Source organism: Lissotriton vulgaris, chromosome 7, assembly GCF_964263255.1.
Source record: "Lissotriton vulgaris chromosome 7, aLisVul1.2, whole genome shotgun sequence".
In the NCBI taxonomy this organism is placed as follows: Eukaryota; Metazoa; Chordata; class Amphibia; order Caudata; family Salamandridae; genus Lissotriton; species Lissotriton vulgaris.
Window position 1 is genome coordinate 1,151,663,345 of NC_141695.1, and position 25,259 is coordinate 1,151,688,603.

Here is a 25,259-nt window from a genome sequence, read left to right on the forward strand (position 1 = left end):
AACTCTCTGGCGTCTCTAGGCCTGTCACTGAGGTACTGAAATGTAGGCCTTGTGTGGTCTGTTCTCAAGCCGCTGCCCTTGTCCCAGATGACGGGCGCTCGCGGGAGAAGGAAACGAGCTCTGATGAGTAACATTCGGTGTGTTAGTTCACGCAACATCCATCCCAGGCATGCAGAGTAACTTGCAGTAACCAGAGGCCTGCCCCTGCTTCCCCCACAACCCTATTCACCCCCCTAAACCCAGGGGTATCGGCAGGCCACGAACGTGCCCTTCCCTTTACAAGGCGCTATTAACCCGCCCTGTAAAGACGCTGTTCCATGCTGTCAGAACAAATCCCACCGACGATGGGATAATGGGGGTCCCTCCCTCTCCCGGCCCAGGCTCCAGCCCCCTCCCTGCCCCGGCTCCCGCTCTCTCAGACTCTAACAGCTTCCACATGGAGGTCTGGAATCCCAAGCCGAGCCTCCAGCATTGTCTGAAATCTCCAAATTTAGAAGAAATATGAAAATCGTAGAGCGCTCCTTCCTTAGGGGGGCAAGGCCCACTCTGGGCTGAACTTGTCGCAGGTCAAGGCGAGGGGGGTGCTGGACACGTGACCCAGCCCCGGGCGCCCCCAGCCAATGGCCGGCCTCGGAGGCTTTGACAGCAGGGCCTGGCTTCGCGCCTTAAAGCTCATATAAGGTAAAACAAAAAGAATTCTCCCCACAGTCTCGGAACGGAGCCCACTGAAGAGTGTCCAGTGAGGGGGATGGACCCCCCCTTAGACGCCCCTCGCTTCTCCGCCCCGCCTACTAGCTTTACAAAACCCCAAGAGTTGACACTAAGCCTCCCACTTGGCGGTCCGTGTTTTGAGGCGACGAGGTGCCACCCCTCGGGAGGTCCAGTAGAAAAATGAGGCGCAGAGAGGCCACCAAGTGACGCTGGAGGTATGTAAATAAAAAGTGGGTGATTTGGGGGATTGGGTATAATTCATTACATATGTGCCCCAAGGAGCGTTTCAGCATCAATGAATTTCGAGTTTCATAATAGCGTGCAGCCGTTTCTAGGCACATTCATATTTTGCGAGAACAGAGGCCCATCGATAGTAAGTTATTACCTAATGTCACACTACGCGCTTGGGTGGGTAGCCAGGATTGAAACTCGGGCTTTTGAGTCTGCCACTCTCAATGTAGCTACTAGATAGCACCTCATGCAGAGAGCACCTACGTTTCAAGGGGGCATTTCTACAAACCAGGCCCGCTGGTGTCTATTTAATCGCCTATCAGAACATGCGTGTGGGTTGATGCCCCGACATGAACGCCTCGAGGGTCTGCTGAAGGGTGCAACCTGGTGATTTAAACCTGCAGGTAGATTGTTTTGCATCAGACGTGCAGGGCGCAGGTTTAATCGGGAAGTGTCTGACAGTGTATCTCACCTCACTCAGCACTCACTGTGTAAGAGAGACATCTATTAATTACAAAGCGGGAGGTTGTAGCGGGAGCAAGCTTTACCCAGCACCATGGTTCACATTATACGACCCTAGAAGGATGAATGGCTGAGACAGCCCCACCAGTAACTGGCATTTGCATAGAGACTACACACACAATGCTACTTCATTTGAAAATGTAAACTATCTTCCAAGCAGTCAATTAAGAGTGGGTGATGGTGGGGCTGTGGTTTAAAAACGTAAGCGAGTCTCTAAGAGGCCAAAGAGTTTTTTTTTTTTTATTTGGTCACAGAGTTGGACTTTTCCTCGTCCCCTTTTTTAGATGCTCATACTTAACGAAGTACTCCAGGACAAAACGCGTGCCAAAGATCACATGTAGGTCTGGCCTGAGCTGAGACTTGACCTCACCCCTCCCTGTCAAACCTAATGCCTCGGACGCTTCGCTCACTCGCTCACTCAGCTCAGTCTAGGTACGCCCCCCCCCTCCCCCCCCCGGTCGCAAATAAAATGAAATACAAACAGCAGGCTCCGAACAGGAAACTTGAATAGTGAGGAGACAACGTGACATTGTAAGGTACCTGTTGAAGTCTTAGTTCAAGGTCTATAGGTGAAACATATGTCTACTAGGCGCTATGCCACCCCCCAACACTCTAATGCAAGATGATAGGAAGAGAGCCATGCTAGGCAGCTGTAGGCCCCCACCTTTTCTTGCAGCAAGTGCCTAGAGGCCACTATTTCGTACCTTTGAGCTATGTGCTCCCCTACCCAGAGCTAATGGTACGTGCATCTTCCAAATGCTGATTTCCTGAGATTTTTTTGCTGGGGAAGGGTCGGGCGGGGAGAGGGAGTGATTAGCGAGTACATAGCTCAGTGGGTTGAGGCACATGTTGCAAACCCAAGCGTGCCCCAATGGCCATAAATTCAACCCCTGCCAGAGACGGTTGAATGCGCACAATTAATAGCGACACTTACAGTGACAGCGCTCGAGTAATACAACGGACTCTAAACTCTTTATTGAACTTTTACTGAGACGCGGGTTCTACGCAGCCTGTCGCAGAGGGTCCATAAGTCCGTGCAACTTCACAACAACGAGACGTACTGCGATTCGTTTCCTTTGCACGGATGCAACATATATGATAACAGCTTCTGCTCGGGCCATGATTCCGGGAGACGCTTCCCGACAAGGAGCCCCCACAGCTGAGCTGAGCTCTGAGGTGAGCGGATGCTCACGCGGAATGCGGAGCCAATTTTTAACAACGTGGTAACCCTTACAGGGCTCTGCAAGTGATACTTTGTAGAAGAGATCGGAATTATGCCCTTAAATTCGCAGGCAATAGTTCTTTTGGAGAAGAGCATGAGTCCTTTAAATGTACAGCACCCCTTTAAAAGTTTTTTTTAACTGTGCCAGATGTGTTAACGTGTGCATTTATTTGAAAGTGAACAACATAATTCTGTAAATGTTTTGCCTTTACTTAAACGGCTGTCAGTCACGTTTGTTCTTTCCTGCTTGATATCCGGAGAGCAGAGTGCTATAGGCAGAGGTCTGGAAAAAATGCAAGTACCTTCAAAGATAAGTGCAGTTTGGGAGCGGTCCACGTTTGTCACGCACAGCTGTGTCGTGTTACGTCACATAACCAGGGCTAGTCTACTCTCCGAATAAATAAACCTACATGGCCCAATGAGACTTCCCACTGAAGCTGTTCTGCTGTTAATTCGGGGGTGCTCACCAACCAGAAACACTAAAAGGCGATTTAAAACACAAAATATCCCACTATTACATTCCAAGCACATACTCGAAACTCAAGCGGCAGCCCAGTGTAAAAAGTGAATTTTTGAGTTAAGAATAAAAGAAGCGAAAATAGTAAAAAGAAAATCACCTAAAAAGCCCTGTAACTACTACGATAAAACCATAATACGTACGCACTATATAGTCAGGGCGGAATAAAATGTCCCCGAGATATTTGTGGCGCCAATAAACTTTTGCTAGCGCACAAGTTGCTTTAAATATAGACTTTTGACAGTTTGGGATTCTATTTTCCAAACTGTCATTGTTTTTTTGGGAGGTGAGGTCAGAATGGTGAGCATGATGACGCCAGCACGTGTTATGGTTCGGAACTACTGAGGTCCACATTTGGTGTGCTAGCTTTGGTTATTGGCGTCTTTGCGCTTTCTGCTTTTCTGTCCATTCTGGGCTAGAAACTCGAGATAAAGCTGAAAGTGGAGGGGGTTCTGGGGACGCAGAGAGGCCCACTCCACGGCCGCCCCTCGGCCCCAAAACCACGTTTGTGTCTCTTCAGGACTAGCACAGTACTTCCTGGAAGTAGCCAATAGAAACATGCATCCCGAGTTACGTCACCCGGTGTGTGTGTGGTGCTTACACAAGCTGATGAGGAGCATGGCCAATGGCTGTCCCTCAGGGCTCTATCTTGAGCCCGACCCTCTTTAATATCTTCATGACCCCTTTGGCGGCATTGGTGGAGGCGTTCGGGGCCCCGATCGTATCCTATGCAGACGACACCCAGCTCCTCTTCTCGTGCAAGAGAGGAGGAGACTTTGATGGGGAGAGTATCCGGGATTGCCTTGGGGCTGTGTTTCAATGGTTCCAACTGAACAGCCTCAAGTGCAATTCCGATAAGTCCGAGGTACTTTTCTTTGGGTGTGATACGGAGCCAGATTGGCAGGCTTGGTGGCCTATCAATATGTTCCCCTCAGCTTGTTCATCCCAAATGGCTAAGAACTTGGGGGTCAAGATGGACAAGGGGTTGACCATGAAATCCTAGATCCTGGGCGTGTCGGGCACTTGTTTCGGCCTCCTCAGGATGTTACGGAGGTTTCTTCCCCTCTTATCGGAGGAGCACAGGAAGCTGACTGTGCAGGCCCTGATAGGCTCCAGGTTGGATTATTCTAACATCCTGTACCTGGGCCTTCCAGAGTACCTGCTACAGCGGCTCCAAGTTGTGCAGAATGCTGCGGCCAGAGCGATCTTTGGATTGAACAGACGCACCAGTGCCGGGGGCTTGCTCCAGACTCTGCACTGGCTCCCAATCCGCAAGCGGATCGCCTTTAAGGCCTTGACCTTGACATACAAGGCCCTCCATGCGACGGGAGCAAAGTACCTCCAAAGGAGACTTTCCTTTTACCGACCGGCTCGCTCTCTGAGGTCAGAATCCCTGTTCTTGGCGACTGTCCCGCGAGTGAAGAGAGCGCGCGTGGGAGGTCGCTCCTTTGGACTACTGGCGCCACAGCTGTGGAACTCTCTGCCTCTTACCCTTCGGGGAGCCACCAGCTTACTAGCTTTTAGAAAGGACCTCAAAACCTGGTTGTTCACCCAGTAGGCCTTTTTTTGCTTGTTGTCCTTTTTTCTGTTTGTGACATTTTCTCTTTTAATGTGTTATGTTAGTATACTGCAGCCTACCTTAAATAAAAGCGCCGGGACACTCTTTTTGAGTAGCCGCGCGCTCTACAAAAGCCATTGTAACATAACATAACATTACACTACGGAGATGCGCACTGAAACCCGTGCCTCAGAGAAGGAAGCAAGACGTCAGCGGCGTGTAAGATAGCAGGCTAGTGTCTCTGAAAGGGCGGGAGAGAGTCGGTGCCATGGGAGGCTAGTGCCTCGCAGTCACTGAGACTGTGGTACCCTTCACGCAGTTCTGATGTTTTTAGGCGAGGGCGCCTCTTGTTGAACTAACTAGGTACTTCATTTCCTCCCTCAAAGTATGCGTTCCAGAAACTTCTGACCCCTGACCTATGGCGTAGTCAGACTTTCTCTTCCATTCTCATCCTCAGCTCCAGGGTCCTTCCGCTCTTTCTTTTCCGCAGAGCTTTGTAGTGAGTGGTCTAATAATGACGCAAGCACTCAGAAGCAGCCTACGTCATACCCTGCTCCATTGCCTCTCCCTCCCCTGTTCCATTCTTGTGTCCTGGCGCAGTGCTTTGAAGTTGCTTTGCTCCTGCATAGTGCTATATAAACAACGTGACGTGACAGGCCGTTGACTCAGAAACAGCAATATGGATGAAAAGGTCAGTCACGTGTTTCAGAGTACGTTAAACCTCATGTGTTTTCCCAAAATATACACCCGGGCCTCGTTTCTATGATTTAAAATACGGATATAAACCCCTATGCTGCCGAACTCACTATGGTAGAAATAAACTAATTTATCAGACGAGCCCCTGTATATGCCTTGCAGGTATCTGCATTATATGCGGCCCTGCTTTATATATGGCCTTGTATGTTTATACTCTATGGAAAAGCATGTGTGTGAGTGTTTTCTTTCTTTAAAAAAAAATATATATATATATAAAGCCTTTTATGGTCTACTTTATGAAAGACCCTATCTTGCGCGCTTTAAATCATGCCTTATATGGTCTGTTTTTTATAATGCCATATATGGTCTGCTTAATCTGTCTACAGCCTTGAACGTCTTGCTTTCTATAAGGCCTTGTAGGGTATTGTTTATATAAGAGAAAGAGAGTGTGTTTGTGTGTGTGTGTGTGTGTATGCGCACGCAGACAAACTTATATGTGATTGGGCTTATAACAACTCTCCAATTAAGAGAGTTCTAGACTGATGTAAAAGGATACTTCTGTGACAAGTGATTCCCTGGGCCACTTATGTCTATGCGCTTCCTCGAGGCAACATACGCTTTTCCTGTTAGTTTCCATGTGTGAAACAGACGGTGGTGATTATGTAACAATGGCCAAAACCGAATGTTTTTTCTGACGAAATCAAGAGGCATTGTGTGCCTTGATAAAGCCGAGGGGCTTACAGTAATAGAGGGAAACACGTGTCAGAATATTATCCTTTGACACCAATACTGATGGCTACATGCTCGGTGACCTGGTAGGAGGGTCCAGAACCAGAGGTTACCAGCACCACAGAACACCCTCATAACTACCGGCACTCGAGTTATATGGCAGTGAGGACCACGTTTTGCATCAAGAAAAGGCAAATTATGCGGCGTGATGGTACACATTTTGTGAAAGTATTATATTACTATGAATATTTTTATCAATTTTTCATATGTTAACACTATCTGGGCAAAGTTGTGCCCTCATTGGTACAAATGTAATCCCCGAGTACAGCAATAAGCAACAGAAAGGTAACCAGTCAACCTTTGCGAAAGATGTTCCGCTTTGGGGCAATAAGGGTAGCTGCGTTTGGAATAATATTTGACCCGTTGGAGTTAGAAACAATTTTTTGGGCTTAAAATTTACAGAAAATGCAACACATGATGGATCATCTGGCAAATGCAGCAAATCCATAATTATGTGGAAAACGCTTCAACTGTAGGATCGCAAAAATCCAGTGGCCCTCATCATAACTAACTTTTGACAGGTCTAACCTTCGGAGTCACTGACATCCCTCCCATTTTCCCCTTGTAAATCCCTGTACAGTTTGCGTTATATTTGCCCACGTGGTCTGATCAACGTAAAGATCTTTGTGTATGCGCGCTCACACATATATATACATGTTTATATATGGTCATGTATGGTTTGCATCATATTAGTCCTTGGATGGTCTGTTTTTTGTCGGGATCTGCGTGGTCTGCTTTCCATGAAAAAATGTCCTATGTCTTCTCTCTAGAAGTAACCTACAGCTACCCATCTTGATGATACTCCTGTAATTGACCCTTCTTATTGACCCAACTGCACGACTACTACTATCATTCTACACCTTGCCGTGTTTGCAGGTGGGGTGTGTTTGTGTACGCAGCGTTCACAAGACCAATAGCACATTAGACACACTCCCTATGCACGTCTACAGTGATGGGTTTGTATACACTAACACATGGTACAAACAGTGCAGTGAACCCACTCTAGGCCCATCCACATTACAAACCTTATTATGCAGTGAACACAGCCGGATGCGCATTTCCATATGGCCAGGGCCTGGGCACATTTACAAGATATCTTCATAAGATATGTCTCGTATAGTGTGTCTATATGGATCAGGCATTATACTAAACAGTTGTCATCTACGGAGGGTACAGCATACGAGTACCATGGCCCTCCGCGTTCGAGTATGGTACAGTGGAGGGGTCATGGACCACACGCTCAATCTATCCGCCCCTCTCTCAACCCATGGGTGATGCATGGACTAGAACAGTATGCTTTAACGATGGAGTTTGGGAAATAGTGGTACACAAGGAAAGGCAGTGCTGCACAATGAGGGAGTTTCACCTCATTGCAAATTCTGATGCCATTGCAGTGGGGGGGGGGGGGGGGGGGGGGGTCAGTGATTGTCCGCGCTCTGAGCCACGCTTCCAATATTGGCCCTGGAATGATGATGATGCTGGAATGGGAATCAGCACCGAGAATGGACGACATTGCAAACCACCAGAGGCCACTGGAAAGATATGCATGGGATGGATTGGAATGGGACTGAGCACAGGGAATAGAATGAGGACCAGCGAAGAGCACCTAAAGAGATGAATGGGGCGGGAGGGCGGGAGCAAAATGGCTAAGAACTGAGAAACTATAGGACTGAGTACAGTGCATGGGGTGGGAATCGCCAAAATATATTTAAAAGTATGAGAATGGGTTGAGGCTAAGCAATGGGATTGGGAATCAGCAGTGGGAATTGAAGGAAGTGAGAATGGAATAGACTGAGCATTGGGAATAGGAGGAGGATGGGATTCAGAAGAAGGTATGGAAAGAGATGGGAATAAGAGGAAACTATGCTCTGCAGGTGGCCTGGATATATGGTGGGAGCCGGGGTGGAGCTAAGATATTGCATTCTCTCCCATTGCTACAGTGGCGTAGCGCAATCTGATAGGGCCCCCTGCAAAATGTGATCAGGGCCCCCGAGTCTCCCATATCTCACAGGTGTTAATTGGCCTGGGGTAGATGGGGGCCTCCAGAATGATTTGCTGCCCCATGAAGAGTTGGGGGGGCTGAAGGGTTGGGTTGGGGACCCCCCCAGCTCGACGTAGGGGCAGAGGGGCCTACATTACGCTCCTTATTGCTGAGTCTGTCTCATTCAGGTTCCATTGCCGTGCCTCTATCAGAATACATTTCAGCCCCATTCTCATCCGATCCCTGAGAGGTGGGCCTCTTTTTATCCCCATCACACAAGATATCCACCCCCTCTCAGAGGCCATAGGAAATCTCTAAAAGATTGTGCCCATTAAGGCCCGGAAAGAATTTAGAAAAAAAGTGCGCAAATGGTATTTGCACAAACGTTAGCACTTGTGTCCGTTAGAAGGGGATTAAAAAGTGTGCTCTATCGCATATTATGCCCCCACTCTAACACCATCTTGTGGTTAGTCCTAACCTGTACATATACCCGCCATAATCCCTAAAATTACCTGTGCCACCTAAAAACCCATAACTACCCTAAAAAAAAAACATCCCCCAAAAACCCAGACCTACCCTAAACCCTAAAAATACCGTCCCAACCCAAAAAACACATACCCACCCATGACTCTCAAAATACCCTTCCACCCAAAAACCCATATTCACCCTAAAGTCTAAAAATGCCCTTACCACCCAAAAACCCATACCCACCCTAAATCCTAAAAATGCCCTTGCCACCTAAAATTCATATCCACCTTAAATTACCCTTGCTAGACAAAAACCTAAAGCCACCCTAATCCCTAAAATTACCCTCCCTACCCAAAAAACCCATACCTACCCTAAACCCTAAAATTACCCTTTCCACCTAAAGACATGCGTGATGAAGGCATATTCGTTGAAAAAAAAATGTGTGGTAATGGTTATAGATGGTGACGCCACTCATGTCGTAACATCCACATTATAATGGTAACGCGTGGTCACGGCCACGTTGTGATGGCTGTTTCCCTGGTGAGGTTTGAAACTTTATAAGCAGTAAAACCAAGCCATTCAAAACACTTGCCCAGATTTATCCCCACTCAACTCACGCCAGACACCTCATCTCTCATGGACGGTCCTTGCCTAGCTAAGCTCACATTCCATGGCCATCTTTGGTAGCAGTTTCATTCTCAGCTGAGAGTCCATCACATTCTGGGACTCAACAGTCTCCCATTTGCAGTTTCTCTTCCTAATCTTCTCTAGGGGCTGATCTTTACTCCTTTCCCAGCTCTGCATTCATCATATTCCAAGCAGCGATTCCCAATGAATTCCAAGCTCTTCTACACAATCTAGCACCGATCCCCATCATGGACGTCATTCTTGCCCCTTGTTACCCTTGGCACTACCCATGCGACCCCTTGCCTCAGCAGTGACAAAATCAGTGCCTGTGACACAGTGACAGCTTGTCCTAACGTACCTTAGGTGGGGCTCCGATCGCTTTATTTTCAGTCATTTTTATTACACGAATAGGGAATATTACATTAGTCACTATTAGTGTAATTTTGGGTAATAGGTGGAGGGCTGTGCCTTCTTGATTGCTTTTTTGTTTGAGGAATAATTCCCAAAATTCATTTGCAGGTTTTAAACACGATGTGTTTAAACTTATTTTTATGGACCCTGACAAGTGTAGCATTAAAACCGAGTATCCGCCACCCATCTCAGTAACTTACTATTAGTGTAATAAAACATGGAGTACAATTAGGTGGAACATGACCTTCCCTAGGAGCTGAGGTGAGTAGCAAATTGCTTTTAAATGTCTATAGGGAGTTTACTGACGGGTGACAGCGTGTTTACGTGAAGGAGAGTGTATGTAGGTGTGAATGTGAGTGAAAGTGAAGGTCAAAGGGCGCAGGATTTCACTTCCGCTACCCCTGGCATTATGGTGAATTGACGTCCATGATTCCCTATCAGAGCCTGCAACCCTGTGAACTAACCTCTGAGAGAGGGGCTTTCTCACTCACTGATGGATCACAAGGGTTACTTGCACCTGGAACACTGTGCATCTTAGCCTCAAGGACAGGGGCCGTCTCTCTCACAAACAGACCGGAAGGCTACAAACACTTGGGGCAGGTCCTTCTCGCTCACTGACAGACCACAAGGGTACCTGTCGCTGGAACACTGTGCGTCGCACACTCAGAAACATGGATTTTCACTCTCACCGAGAGACCTCAAGGGTTCCTGTGCCTGGGGCACTGTACATCACACCCTCAGAGACAGGGACCTTCCCACCCACTGACAGACCACAAGGGTACCTGTCGCTGGAACACTGTGCGTCGCACACTCAGAAACATGGATTTTCACTCTCACCGAGAGACCTCAAGGGTTCCTGTGCCTGGGGCACTGTACATCACACCCTCAGAGACAGGGACCTTCCCGCCCACTGACAGACCACAAGGGTACCTGTCGCTGGAACACTGTGCGTCGCACACTCAGAAACATGGATTTTCACTCTCACCGAGAGACCTCAAGGGTTCCTGTGCCTGGGGCACTGTACATCACACCCTCAGAGACAGGGACCTTCCCGCCCACTGACAGACCACAAGGGTACCACACATCTACCTGCTACTGAGACATAGTGCGCAATAACACTGCACTTGTGTCAACCTATTGGCACAAAAATCTACCTCCACACAAAAGTTGATCAGCACTCTTGTTTGCTTTGCGTGACGCAATCGTCAACGCTACACAATATTAAAACGGGGCTTGTGCATGTTAGTCGCAGACAATCTTCTATGAGTAACAGAAGCCCTCACACTATCAGGGCACATTGAGTAGGAAGCTCACAGGGAAGGAGTTTCAGTCTTGCTAACAGAACACTGTGCACGATCAGAGCCATAGACACTCTGTAACCTCAGACTTTCTTATATCAGTAACAATTCTAAGCGCTATCATAGGAAACTGTGTACCAGATTTACTAAGAAGTCACGCAATGCAGCACAGTGACTGCAGTTGCTGTGCTGAGCTGCAGGAAAGGCAGAGAATAGAACAGCACAATATCTACTGAGATATGATGCTGTTATCTTCTCTCCCTGTGCTGACGCACTTTTGTCATTAATGTGCCAATGCAGGCACACTTGCACCATGGTGAAAGGGTGTCTGTATTCTCTAAACCATACGCTGTGTATTGCAAGGGGCCCCTTCCAATGTAGAACAAACTATACTGTAAGGCTTTTCCCACTTTACATGGGTACTACACGATGCAGAACACATGCAAAGTAGGAAAAATTAGAGGAAATTACAATATTTCTTCTCTGTGCACCTGCTTCGAGGAGGCATAGGAAATTTGGTGCAAATCCCTGTCTATGATTCTATTTACATGGGGATTTGAGTCAAAACCAATGAGTGGTAGCATGGAAACAAGCATTCACCACCCGTGGAGTTCCCCCTTTGACACAAAGTAAAGCAAGGCAGCGCACTGTGCATCTTTGAGTTACTACAGGATACTATCCAACACAAACTAAGATTTGCGTTGGATACTAAATCCCATTTTAACAGTTTGCATTGAGTTTTCATTACAAAAGTTACGTACACCCGAAGCAAACCGTTAATACATCTGAGCCTGTGTTTGCTTGCCATAGAGACTTGCCCTATAAATGGGGCCACTGGAATTATGCGGCAGGGGAGTGGCAAATTATGCAGCAGGGTTTAATAAACTAAAAATAAAGCTCGCCGTTTCTCCTACCTAGCTCCTGTGCTCTGGAATCTTCTTCCTCTTTCAATCAAATCCTCTTCTTCCCTTCTTAACTTCAGAACATTTTAAAAAACCCACCTCCCCCCCCCCCCCCCCCCCCCCAGCTAGGTTTCGCTTCCTGCGCTCCCTCCTCACCCACTCTGTCTATCAGCGCCAGGAAGCTTCGGCGTCAGTGCGCTTTACAAATTGCACCTAAGATAAGATAAAAATAAAGTATGTGGCAAGAAATGGCAGCATATACAACGTGATCTGGCACATTTTGTGATAGTATTGCTTCATTACTTTCTACTTTTTCCTATAAGTCACTATCAGAGCCTGTTCGTCAGAGTCCCAGCTTCTGAGTTAAGCACTGCACCTGCCCTGCAGCAGTTCTTTTGTGATTTAATTTTTTTGGCTTAGTATTTTTTGTTGGTCCTACAACAGAGGCAGAAGTCAGCCTGGGTTAAATTGCTCACCCCTCACCTCGCCGTCCTCTGCCCCAGCAACATAGAGCCAACGTTCTTGGCAACCATGAACTGTTAAGTCAAGTCATATTTTAGGATGAAATTGCTAGCATTTCACTTTAGTGCCAGACTGCGATGTAAAGTCACCGATGAATACAGTACCACATGTCATGGATGCATAATGTTAGCAGCGTAGTCGAGATAGGTGCTTCGTGTGTCCTTTGCAGCAGGCTTTGCAATTGCTTCTTCACATTAGTGGGCGCACGGGCAGTGATGCATTGGACACGTGAGTCCCTGTTGTTAGGTGTGGTGATGTAGTTTGCCCCATCTGTATTTCTCAAAGCACAAAATAGTACTGCCTGTCTTCCAGTTGCATTTAAGTACTTGTTGTTATACTCACCTTTTGTTTCCCAGTCCAGAGGTGACACTGGCCACTTTTAGTGCGAGCACAGGGAGTGTCCTTGTACATGGTGCAGTGTTTTGTCCAGTTAGGTTTAAATGTCCAGAAAAATCCTACCCTTTACCTGCGATTCATTATCCCTACATCTTTTCCTGGCTTAGCTGAGCTATTATTTTCGGGAGCTGCTTCAGCTGTTTGGGGTACCTCATGTCATCAATTCTGCAAAAATACATGCATTATGCAAAAATAAGGGCAGTAAGGAGTATAGAAAGAGAGTGACTTTGAGGCATGTGTCCTTCAGTCATTTGTTTGTATGTGTTTTTCTTGGTTTACCATTGCTTTGATGGACTGTCGTTCAAGGCATTGGCATTTATTGTATGGTTACATTGTACCGTTTGTGCTCCTATTAAGTTTTGGTGAAGGAGCTTCAAGTAGTCCTTTTGTTAAGCTGCAGATGAGACATGAACATAGCTCTAATTGATAGCCAGTGTGCGTTTTTGGATGTATTTACAGAGCAGACGCAATTACATTTTGTTTAGGAAGTGTGCAAAGTTTGGATATCCTGGCCCATCATAAGGACACAGTGCTATTCACTGAGCATCCTTGCACATTCATTTTTTTAAATTTGCTTTTATGAGAACATGTTTTTAAGCCTTTTTACCAGCACATATAAAGAAATACTTGCACAGTTTTTTTAAGATGCAGTAAAAAAACTGGCCATTTATCAAAAGAATTTGGGGCCAGATGTATGACCAGTTTTAGCTATCGCAAACAGAGAATCGGGCCATTTGCATGTTCCTATTTTGTATTCTTACCTTGTATTTCTTTTAATAAACTTATTTTTGAACTTAAAATGGCTTTCAGCATGTACTAACCCTATATTGCAAGTCAGTAACTTATTACACACTAGTAAAATAAGCTTTGCAAGTTGGTAGTATGAAGGTGCGTACCAAGTGAGTTCCTTCCTAATTCAGAGTCGCAGGGTCATGTATGAATGATTTGCTACGGGAATGCAGCCACAAAACATTCATATTTTACCAACACCATGAAGGAGGTGGTAACCCATTCGCAAACGGGAAGGCGTCCCCAAGGAACCCTTTCCCCTTTGTGAATGTGGGCACCAACACTTTTCAGGAGCAGGCAGTGGTCCCACAGACCACTGCTTCTCTTAAAAAATAAAAAGGTAGCTTTTCATTTTTCTTTTTGAAATAAACCCCATTTTCCTTTAACCGCATGCGCGCTAGCGGAATTCCGCTCGCACGCTGGGTTTTTAAAAAACGCACTTTACGTGACGAGCTGGGCTGGTCATCAGCGTGCGAGGAGGCTACGCCATGACGAGCCCAGCTCGTCATCAGCGTCGAAGGGGTTAAGGAAAATGGGCGGAATTTCAATAAAAAAGTTGCTTCATTTAAAAAAGAATCCAGCCCCAGCAGGCCATTGCCAATTGGTTGCAAATTGTGACCTGCCTCAAGAATATTGATGAGGCAGGTCAATTTCGACCCTATTGGGAATCGCTAAACATGTCTGAGACACATTTGTACATTGCATTTTGCGAATCGTACATTGCGAGTCACAAAAACTCTCAATTAGTGACCCGCAAAATGAAACAGCGGTACATCTGGCCCCTAGTATGCAGTACTTTGCACACGTTATCTACTGAGTCCTTTTCAAATCACTCCTCTTTTGAGGTACAGCTTATTCTGTTAATTCAGTCTGTTCAGTAAAGTGGCCCCACTCCCAGCTTCCATACTGTTGTAGCCCAAGATGTTGCTTCTTTATGGGACTTTTTTTCTGTGACAGCAGGGACAACACACAGAAAGTTGCCCAAATATGACCAAAGACTTCCTAAAACAAAAGGCAGACCTATTGGTTTGTCAGCGCTTATTAGTGAAAGAAAGTAGAGCCTACACTCAGCTTCCATGCTGTACCTTATGTGAGTTGATCATTTCAAATGATTTGCCCTTACATTTTGGTTGGGTCATTGAGCTAGTTGTTTCACAATAGCACTGAGTACATGAGAGCTTTATATAACAGAAACCCTATTACAAGTTTATAAAGTTCAGATGGACTTATTCTGTTAATTCAGTCTGTTCAGTAAAGTGGCCCCACTCCCAGCTTCCATACTGTTGTAGCCCAAGATGTTGCTTCTTTATGGGACTTTTTTTCTGTGACAGCAGGGACAACACACAGAAAGTTGCCCAAATATGACCAAAGACTTCCTAAAACAAAAGGCAGACCTATTGGTTTGTCAGCGCTTATTAGTGAAAGAAAGTAGAGCCTACACTCAGCTTCCATGCTGTACCTTATGTGAGTTTATCATTTCAAATGATTTGCCCTTACATTTTGGTTGGGTCATTGAGCTAGTTGTTTCACAATAGCACTGAGTACATGAGAGCTTTATATAACAGAAACCCTATTACAAGTTTATAAAGTTCAGATGGACTTATTCTGAACGCAAATGATCACAATTTTTGGTCTGTCTAACGTTTGCAATAGAGTTTGATGCTCGTTCAATGTAGTCTTTTTTTCTGAAACACTCAGATTTTGCTGTAATTTAGGTTTGTTTGAATTGCTATTCCCTCAACTTTAGGCTCCAGTGGAACTGCTCTGTGCTGGGTGCCAGATTGACCAACTCAAGGTATCTTGCCTTTTGCTCTTGGGTGACTGTTTCACATTCTATCACCCAGCCCCCCATCTTTTGCTCCTCTTCTGACCAACCCAATACTTGTGGGTCTGAGGTCTCATTTCAACCAGAATATGTAAATTGTAAAAATGTAAAAATGTAAATTGATACTTGTATAGCGCACTACTCACCCGCAAGGGTCTCAAGGCACTTGTACGAATACCGCTGGGGAACCCATCCTGGCTTTCCCTGTGAGGCGTCCACTCCTGGTCACCCCCAAGGTGGAGGCCAGGCATCCTTAGCGATGTGGGGGCCGTTGTGGAGATTAAGTAAGCTATTGCCCAGAGTTGCAGAGTGGGACTCCATGATTGGAATAGGCACTGAGGCGAGAATTATCAGGTCCGTGGAATTTTGAGCCCAAGACCCGCCGAGGCGAGGAATTGAACCCTGGTCCCGGGCTAGACCTCTGCATCAGGTTTTGCCGCTCCAACCATTGAGCCACACTTCTCCACTATTGCCTCAACTATTGCTTCGGCACAGAACCACCCGCTCCTCTGTCGCAAGGCCAGGCTCCGCCTCTCAGTTTATTTGGCCAGAATTGCTCAATGGTCTCACATACGATCACAACAGTAACACGAGGACACACCAGTGTTTTTCAGCCTCTCTTAAGGACTCTTCCACTCTTTAAGAAAGATCTCAAATTATTCCTCTGCAATTTGTTCGGCCTTCAAAATGCTGCCCAGCTGCTTCTCCTCTTTGGCTCGGTCGGTTGTATTTCAGTTTGAAATAGGATTGAGCACAAGTGCCTCTCTGTGGTCTTCAAATCAGTGCCTGACCCGGCAGCCCCTCAGCTCCTACCATCTGGAGTTCTCTTAGACCAGCTTTGAATAGCTGGCTCCCTAGGTGAACCATGCAGTCGGTGCCCCATCATAGTTTTTATTTATATTTCTCTATATTGGCACCTCATTGAACTTGCCACCCTTGTTGACTACCTAATACTGCTAAATGGGCAGTTCGCCCTATACACAGACCTTCCACTCCATATTCATGCCAATCAACTTTTGGGAACAGATAAGAGGGAGATTTAGGTAACACAATGGAGGAATTCAATTTCCCAATAAACTTGCTTAAATTGGTAGTGTTAGTTTGTATGCTTGTACACCTTCAAGAGCCACTCCTCTCATAAACTATACACCCCCCTAACAACATATTGGCCCTGGTGGCACGAGATCCCTGGATGAATTCTGTACTTATGTCCAGCATTTAATTGATGGTTCTTGGACAGTCATGTTGTGTAGCAATGCTCACAGGACAATTACTTAAATAGATACACCTGTGGTTCGCCGGACCACTCGGTCATCGTTTAGTAGAGTCTGTTGCTTCAGTCGCTGTCCTGCCCTCCCTCTGTATGCATGCCTCTGTCAGCTTCTGGTTCCTGTGCACTGTGTGCCTTTTGTCTCTTTCCAGGCCACCAGCCCACCATCTGTTTATAGCTGCCTCCATCCTTTTCTGTTTCCTGTGGGCTGCATGATGATAAAGATGGCTTTGATTAGTAAATGCAGACATTTGAGTGCTACAGACATTTTTTTATTTGAGCCGTCATCAGGTTTGGTTGTATTACAGTGGCCTGGGGACTGGACAAGCATGTGTGTCCTCTTTTACACCCCTGTGGCACTTTTGTATTACAGACGTGATCTACTGATGCTTCTCTAGCCCCTTCTGTAAGGCTGTGCAGTGACAAAGGTCCATTTCAACATTTGCATGGGAGTGAGTGTGGCCCAGTGCAAATGTGGGGCTGCCTTTGTCCCTGCAGCAAGGATCAGCTGGAGAACAAGTGGACATTCACTGGCATGTGCACCCATAAAGAGCACCAGCTGATAGGGTGGATATCTGTAGGCTTGTTATACCTTTAAAATAAGGAAGGTTGTTCCACGGTGAAATAAGGACCCGTGGTTTAAAAAAGTTGATCCGTGGTTCACTGTTGTGCTGTCTCCTGACCAAGCGTAAGTTTGAACCTGCTCGAGGGAGGGTGCATTCATAGACCAAGCCTACAGTACAAACTGCCTGGATATAAAAGACACACTGTGGGCTTATCAAAAACATACAGGGGCTATCAGCCCTCCCATTGCTTACCATTGGTAGGCCTTAAAGTCACTCTAATTTGCTTGATTACTATTCATGGCTTTCCTCTTACTAAATTGTCCATCTTGTATTTGTCTGGCCCATACATTATAGTCTCTTTTTACCATCTCCATTGGCTGGCTTCTACCTTTCTACTGCTCTCTGTTAGATAACTTTATTTCTTTTTGATTAAGCACTCTACGAGAGTTGCACTTCTCTACTTCTCTCCCTCATATAGTCCAACCAAATGCCTACCCTGCACTTCATGTTTCTTTCTGGTGTACTTCGCTCCTGCCCCACTTGTGCTCTGTTTTGTTTGCGCTCATGTGTGCTTCTCCTCGTGTCCTTTGTTGCTGTCACTTTTGTGTGCCTCTTGCTCTCTTGTATACTTCTACCTCCACGCTATGCTCTTCTCTCCCCTGTCTCAGGGCTCCGCGTTCTTCTCTCTTCTGTGTGTGGGTTTCCCCTGCCCCCATTATTGCTGTCTCCCTTGTGTGAAGCTTTTACTCTCCTTATCACTGCATGCACCCCCAATTGCCCCTCTATTACCCCTCCAACCCGGTCCTTTTTAAATAAAATTTGCACTTTCATTTTCAATAAATCGTAGTTGTTTAAATTGATCATTCTAATTGACACCCACCATCTTGGATTGGTAAATAAAAACAATTAAGCTAATGGTGTCCATATAATTCGGATGCATGAGCATGCATACGTCCTCACGCATGTGCTCACCAGTGGTATGATGATGAATCAGCCAATAGCATTTGAATCAATATGCCATCTTTAATTACATTTTTGTATGAAGTTGCACAGCAGAGGAGAAGGCTTAACGGCTAGGGCAGGCAACCTCAAATCTGGGGAACTGGGTTCGAGTCTTTGCAATGACACCACAACATCCTGTTATTATGGGCAAATCACTTAATCTCCCTGTGCCTATCAAAAATGAATGTGTAAAATGAATGTGTCCTCATGTATCGCTCTGATACCCGATTCGGGTCAAGTTTGCGCTATATAAAATAAAAAAGCAACTGTGGAGCATCCAAAAAAGCCATTGGTAAATCCAATATTTTTCCAAAGGAAAGACCTGTTGGCTTTGCCAATGCTTGTCAGGTCTGGGTTTTGACATCACAGCTGTCAGGCAGACATATTGCTAATGGTATACATAAAGTGGGCTTTGGCCTTCCCTTTTCAACCATTAGCTTTCATCAACCAGCCACTTTCAGCCACTGGCTTTAGACTTTGCCAATCGCATCCCGGCTCATCTCATACCTAATTTTCTTGGTACTTTTGGATGTATCCTTCCTCTTCGACTCAATTGCTTATATTGACCTTCAAGATGGACTACTTTATCCTGCTGGCTCCCTCTGTGCATCTCGAACTAATGTCCTAACACTGCATGTGTTGGCATATAAAATCCAGGCCTGCTGGCTTTAAAATTGTTTGTCTGTAAAATGGGGCGCTGTTCTCATCTGCCCCGGTGTGCTCACAGAGAGACACAGACAAGGTTCGTGACAATATTTTCCTGAGCCGCCTTTACGATCAGGTCACTGTGTGGCATTTGAAGTGTCCAGACCGCTTTCTTGCCTAAATGTCCTTGTTGTAGTGTACACCTTTCAACTCGTCAGGGACGTAGCTTGGTCAGTAAGACGGGGGGTGGAGTGTTAGCTTCACATTTTCCGTCAATCACGCTGGCATACCATGGTAATAATCATTATATGAGAAGCAGAACATGCTGGGGGGGGGGGGGGGGGGGGGGGGCTTAAAGGCCAGGGGAAAGAAGTGTGGATGGGGTTTGGGGACACTTAAAAAAACAGTATTTTCTTAGATAACCATGTTTGAAGACATTTATAACATAGGCGAGTTTGTGTGTGTGTGTGACTGTGTGTGTTTGAGTATATAAAAACCCCAGGTGAAATCTTACAGACATCTTGCCATACCCGACTGAAACGCCCTGTACCCAACTATATATTAAATCGTACATACATTAGGGGGTGTAACAGTCCAAACAACCCCTGAAGCTACGCCCCTGCAGCTCGTGGAGGGGTGCCTGGATTTTATATACTGCACGTTGGGACGTCCATAGACATAGCATTGAACGGATTACAAACAGCCCAGCCGGCCAGGACTTCCCGGCAGCCTCTGCAGGGGCTCCCTTCAAAGGCCGTCTAGACGCGCTGCACTCCCCCTCTTTCACGGTGCTGTCTGTGAGTGATTAAAGGTTTTGTTTTCAACTCCAGCTCGACGTTTCCTGCCATGTGGGAAGCTTCCAAAATAGGACTAGCCTACCCTCGACTGTAGCGTGCTCGTATTAATACTGCTGGTAAAACCGCAGATGGACCCTCTTAAAAAGGAATATCTGTAGATGGGGCTTGTTAACCCTCATCTCCAGGAAGCGAAGAGAAATACCAGTATCGTGAGTGAGGGGAAGTGGACTGCGGTGTGTGAGTGACTGTTCGTGAGTGTGTACCATTTGGATGCTGACGGCGTTCTTTAATGGTGGTGAGTGTGGCTAGGTGAATGATGCTGTACGCCTGGTGCGTAGGAGTGCCTTTTGTAACCGAATGAGGGAAAAATAATGTGAGTGATGGTGACTGTACCATGGTTAAAGTGTTTGAGTGAAGGTGATAGCTTGGCTAAGTAGAGGAAAGTGGGTGGAAGTGAGTGACTAAGCTAGTGGGGAGAGTGTGATGGAGTGACAACTGGGTGAACAATTTTAAGAGTGTGGGTGAGTAATGTTTAGCATGCGGGTAGTGCGTGGGCGAGGTATATGGATTGTTTTGGGTAGTTGTGGGTGTTGTCAAGCCTAAACATAAATTATTTTTAACGTGGGACATAATACCCCAGTTTTTGCCTTTTCGACATCCCCCCATGCAATGTGTTATTAATTCCCACATTTATGGTACTCAATTTAATGAACTTAGACGAATAACTTGGGTTTAAACATGCACGCTGAAGCCAGTAACAAGGGCTTAACTCACACCAATCACACTATTACTCTAGCCAATGAATTATAGTGAGTGGGTGTGTTATGGTCAGACTTTGAGTGAGTGATTGCGAGTGTGTGAAGGAATGAGTGCATATGAGTGTGTGTGAGACTGTTGGTGAGTGCATGATTGAGCAATGAAGAGCATCTAAGTGATGAAACAAATACTGCTAAGCATGTGGGAGTGGGAGTTACGGTTCAGCAATGGATTTCTCTTTTTTTTGTACAAGATTATGAAAAATGAGAAATGGAAAGTAAAAGCGTAAGTGGCATGATTTGCAAAAGTAGAACACCTAGTCTCAAAAAGATACAATAGTACACAATGTAAGCTTAGCAAGACTTTTGAAATTCATTTGCTTTATGATTCGTTGTTTTCTTTGTCAACAAGATTTGTCAGTGCAAGAAGAGGGGTTGATGTTTTTGGTATTGACATCCTTCATTATATAAAAACAGAACAATAAATTATTAACATGGTAATTTTTGAGTCCGCATATGTCCAGTCTTGAGAAATTGGCTTCTGAAGGTATGACCAGTATAGTCTTTATAGAACATGTAAGATCCTGTCTTTGCACTCACCTTTTTAGTGTAATAATATGTATCAATAGCGACCACTGTATAAGTGCACTCTTTGTGAAATCCACAATACATAGTAATTGACAGCAGGGTTTCAATTAGGCCCAGGTGAAATTTGCATTACACTGGGGTGTAGTTTCAGTAACTTTGCATTAATCTTGCTAAGCGGAATTCCCAAAAATACGCTATTGTGCCACACTGCTTGGTTACATGCCATATGCTGTAAAATGTTATCCAGAACACACAGGATCAATGAGAACAACAAAGCATTTTTGTCGTGGTGCTTTCATTTTTGTGCATAAATTTAGTATGAAAACATTCTTGTGTCCCAAGTCAACACGAGGCCCCACTTTAAGCCAAAACGTAGCACCAAATACCAGTTTTACATTTTGCGTAATTACACATAACTTTGCACACTTTGGCAAAATTTTGCTCAAATTTGTGATATATATAATAACTCAAAATCAAATTACTCGAATTTCACACTTCCATAGTTTGAACTCCGATCTAAGGACACCAAAGCAGGATCTAAAACTATGAGGTCACACTAACTCCTCCCCTCCTTGTTTTGCCATCACACCTGGAGAAATACTTTCTCTCAAACAGACAAATATTTTACTACCGGCTTATACAATATAATCCCAAAACGTAGTATGATCCAAAAAGAGAAAGGTTTTCCACTAAATTGTTCATGGTAATTTTTTTCGTAAAGAATTTATAGATTGTGTGAGTGTCAAAAGAGACATCCTGGTGCTAAAAACAGACCATCTAACCAAATAGTGAGTGACCTGCTGCTTTAATAACCAGATCTGGAGATGTTTCCTGACCTTGAGGAAACTATTCTAACGTCCCAATTGTATTAACTTCCACTTTGAGCCAGTCCTGCACTTTTGAAACAGTCACCAGCAATAGTCATTGTAGAATTGTGCTTTGTGTTGGGAATCCTACTTTAGTTTTTAGATGCATTGTGACATTCAGCAGATTACCCCTTTAGTTCTCTTCTTGATGCTTTGCTGGTACAGTCTTCCAGGATCATCCTCTGCCCTAGAAAGTAGCGTGGGAAAGGACCCCACAGAAATGTGCAGACATTTACACAAGGGTATGTACAAAAGGCAATCAATTGAAGAGGAAGGAATAAGCCAAGAAGGAAAATGTAAATGAGTGAATAAGGAAAATTGAAACAATGAAAAAAGAGCATCAGTAGATGGAGTGCAGAACAGGTGTGTAAGAAAGCGAAGTGCAAGGAAGTCAGAAAAATAAACAGGAAGAATAAATGTAAATGTGCTTTTCAAACTGTCTGGCTCATGTTCCAGCAAAAGAAGTAGAGGGGAAGGAATACGAAATAAAATAAAACAGATGTCCATAAATGTGAACTCGAGCCAGCGAATTCCTGTCCGAACAAGTCAATAACAGGAAAACGTGGGGATTCACGATGGAAAGAAATTGCAGTTTTGGCAGAGGGAGGGTGAGCTCATTTACGCCAGAGAGAATCCGATTCGAGCACCTTCTCAGTTCCTGCAGAAATGAGCTTCGAGCCAGAACCTCAGAGGCGGCCCTGACACTGATCTACCCGCAAAATCACCCACGGAAGTCTTCATCATAACATAACAGGAGAGAGGAGGGGGATTTGGGTGCTATTGACAAATAACAGATGTTTGTTGTTTGTTACCCATTTCAATGGTGCTCATTTTATCAATCTCGGAAGGGGTGAACGGTTGAATGAAGCTAATGGGATCGAACCGGCGACCATGACATCTTCATCACAAAAGTCTACCTCCCCATGAATTACACACTCCGCAGCAGAAACCCATCTAAAGAGCTCTTCATCACCACCACAACCTCTACCACCATCTGACAATAGACCTCAGGTATAAAAACCACCTTACTAACATCATACACAAAGGATTCAATCAATCAGTCAATTTATAGAGCGCTGCTTGTCGCCCCTCGGGCATCCAGGTGCTAGCCGGGTCTAGTCTTTCAGTCGGTGAGCCAGGTCTTAAGCGGCTTTTGGAATCTGGTGGAGATGGGGAGGTTCGGAGATGTAGGGGGATGTTGTTCCACATCTTCGCTGCGAGGCAAAAGGAGCATTCTCCTCTCCTGCGGATATGGTGGTGGTGTGAGCAAGCAAGAGGGTGGCGGAACGGAGGTTTCTGCTGAGCTGGTGAAAATTCAGGCGGTGTTTGATGTAAGTGGGTTCACAGTTGTGTAGGGCCTTGTAAGTGCGGGTGAGTAACTTGAACTGCCATCTCTTCTGTACTGGGAGCCAATGTAGTTCTCTAAGTCGAGGGGTGATGTGGGTTTGTCACGTGAAGTCGAGGACAAGTCTGGCCACGGCACTAGCCTATGGAGGAGATGGGCTGTGATCCCTGAGTAGAGAGCATTGCCTTAGTTTAGTCAACTGGAGATGACGGTTTGTGGCAAGGTGCATCGCGAGCTCTGAGGCAGTCTTTTCAAGATCTTGCGCATCATGTGCAGGATGAAGAAGCAGGAAGGTGGACAAAGCGTTGACCTGGGAAAATAAATAATGAAGAGCCTGCAACATGGCAAACAGGGAAATCCACCAGTCTTTCATGGAATAAAAAATGAAATGCAATACAAAGCATAGTACACCATGCAGAAGGACTTCTAACTCCAGGTCTGCTCGTCTGGGGAAGCTGGACCAACATTTCTGTCCCTGGAGGAGTTTAAAATTAGACCTGGACAAAATTTTAATTACCAAAGAATTCCCTAAAATCACGCATTATACATGAACGAATTGGGGACTGGTTTGAAGAGAAAATGTCTCACAAAAATACATTTTCTACTGGAACCATTTTCTGCTGGTATCGCCTGAGCCTTCTTAATGTGAGGTGCACAGTTGTGTAAAAAAGTGAAACCAGCAATTCACATTTTTCCGCAAGAATGCAATTTTGAAAAGTTCTCATAAAATGTAGCGAGTAAAAAAAATATGCGATTTCATCCAACCCAACTTAAAATCAGAACACAACATATTGATCTACCAAACCATGTGAAGTTCTAACCCTATCTGTAAACATAGCCCTACCATTATGTGAAGTTCTAACCCTATCTGTAAACATAGCCCTACCATTAAAAGTATAATACCCTTTTTAGCCTTATCTTTAATCCTTACCTTTCCTCTAATCCTACCCCAACTCTTGCCCGAAACCTAATGCAGAACTTTACCCTCACACTAAACCTTAACTTGACACTGACATTCACCCTTATTCTATATTTAAAATGATTTTTTGCATTTTTATTTTTTCCGTCCCTTGCCTTTTCTTTATAACTTTAGTTTTTCAAATTTCAATTTTTTTCTAAATTGTCTGTTCTGAATGTTCTCTTTCTCACTACTTGTTTTAACATTTAGAAGAAATACCAAAATTATCAAATCTGTATGCTCCAAACCCTTCCATATACATCCAATTACATTGTACAACGTACTGCCTTCCTTCGAATCCACATGGTTCATTGCCAGACTCAGAAATTATTAAATCGGCCGCAAGATATGAAGTACCCAGATTCAACTCTCTGGTCACTGTGCTGAACCAATTGGGCATTACCTGGTCCAACCATTGACTAACAACACCTGCCAACCACAACTTTACCATGTGCTCTGACGTAGTCATGAGTTGACAGTAATTCCTTGGAAAACAACTTAAAACTAACACAATCAAATCCCCGGCTTGGATTTCATTATCCCACAATATCACTTCCTATTCGGTCTTCATCAGTATTCAATAACATCATCCCCATATAGCCTGGATCATCATCCCACAAGACCACCCCCCATTTATTATTCATCAATTCATTCAAGATCACCCCCCACACTTTACAGTATCGAACAGGGCCTCCTCCACACTAGTGCTCATTATCATGCAACATCTCGACTTCCTCTGATGTAGCTGTCATCAACATTTAACAATATCGCCCACATGCGCCTCATTGTACGCAGGAGGCCAATCTCCATGCCTTTCACCATCATTGTACAAGATCACCGTTCCAGGGCCTTAATCATCATAGGAGGCCCACCCTTGCTTCTTCCCCGACAAGCTTGATCTACTGCGTCAGACAGCATTGGAGCACTGATGCTGCTAAGTGTCATATTTGATTGACAAGGACTCTGGCTCATTTCCTTATGTACTGATTTATAGAACAATTG

At 45.2% G+C, this 25,259-nt stretch overlaps 1 long non-coding RNA gene across 1 annotated transcript in view; it reads left to right on the forward strand.

The window, feature by feature from the left end:
• Positions 1 to 749: 749 nt before the first annotated feature.
• The window catches only part of LOC147703060 (uncharacterized), a 60,168-nt gene continuing 35,658 nt past the window's right edge, over positions 750 to 25,259 (forward strand). Inside the window, exon 1 of the long non-coding RNA XR_015297559.1 lies at positions 750 to 926. This is a non-coding gene — a long non-coding RNA (uncharacterized LOC147703060). The remainder of the gene's footprint in view (positions 927 to 25,259) is intronic.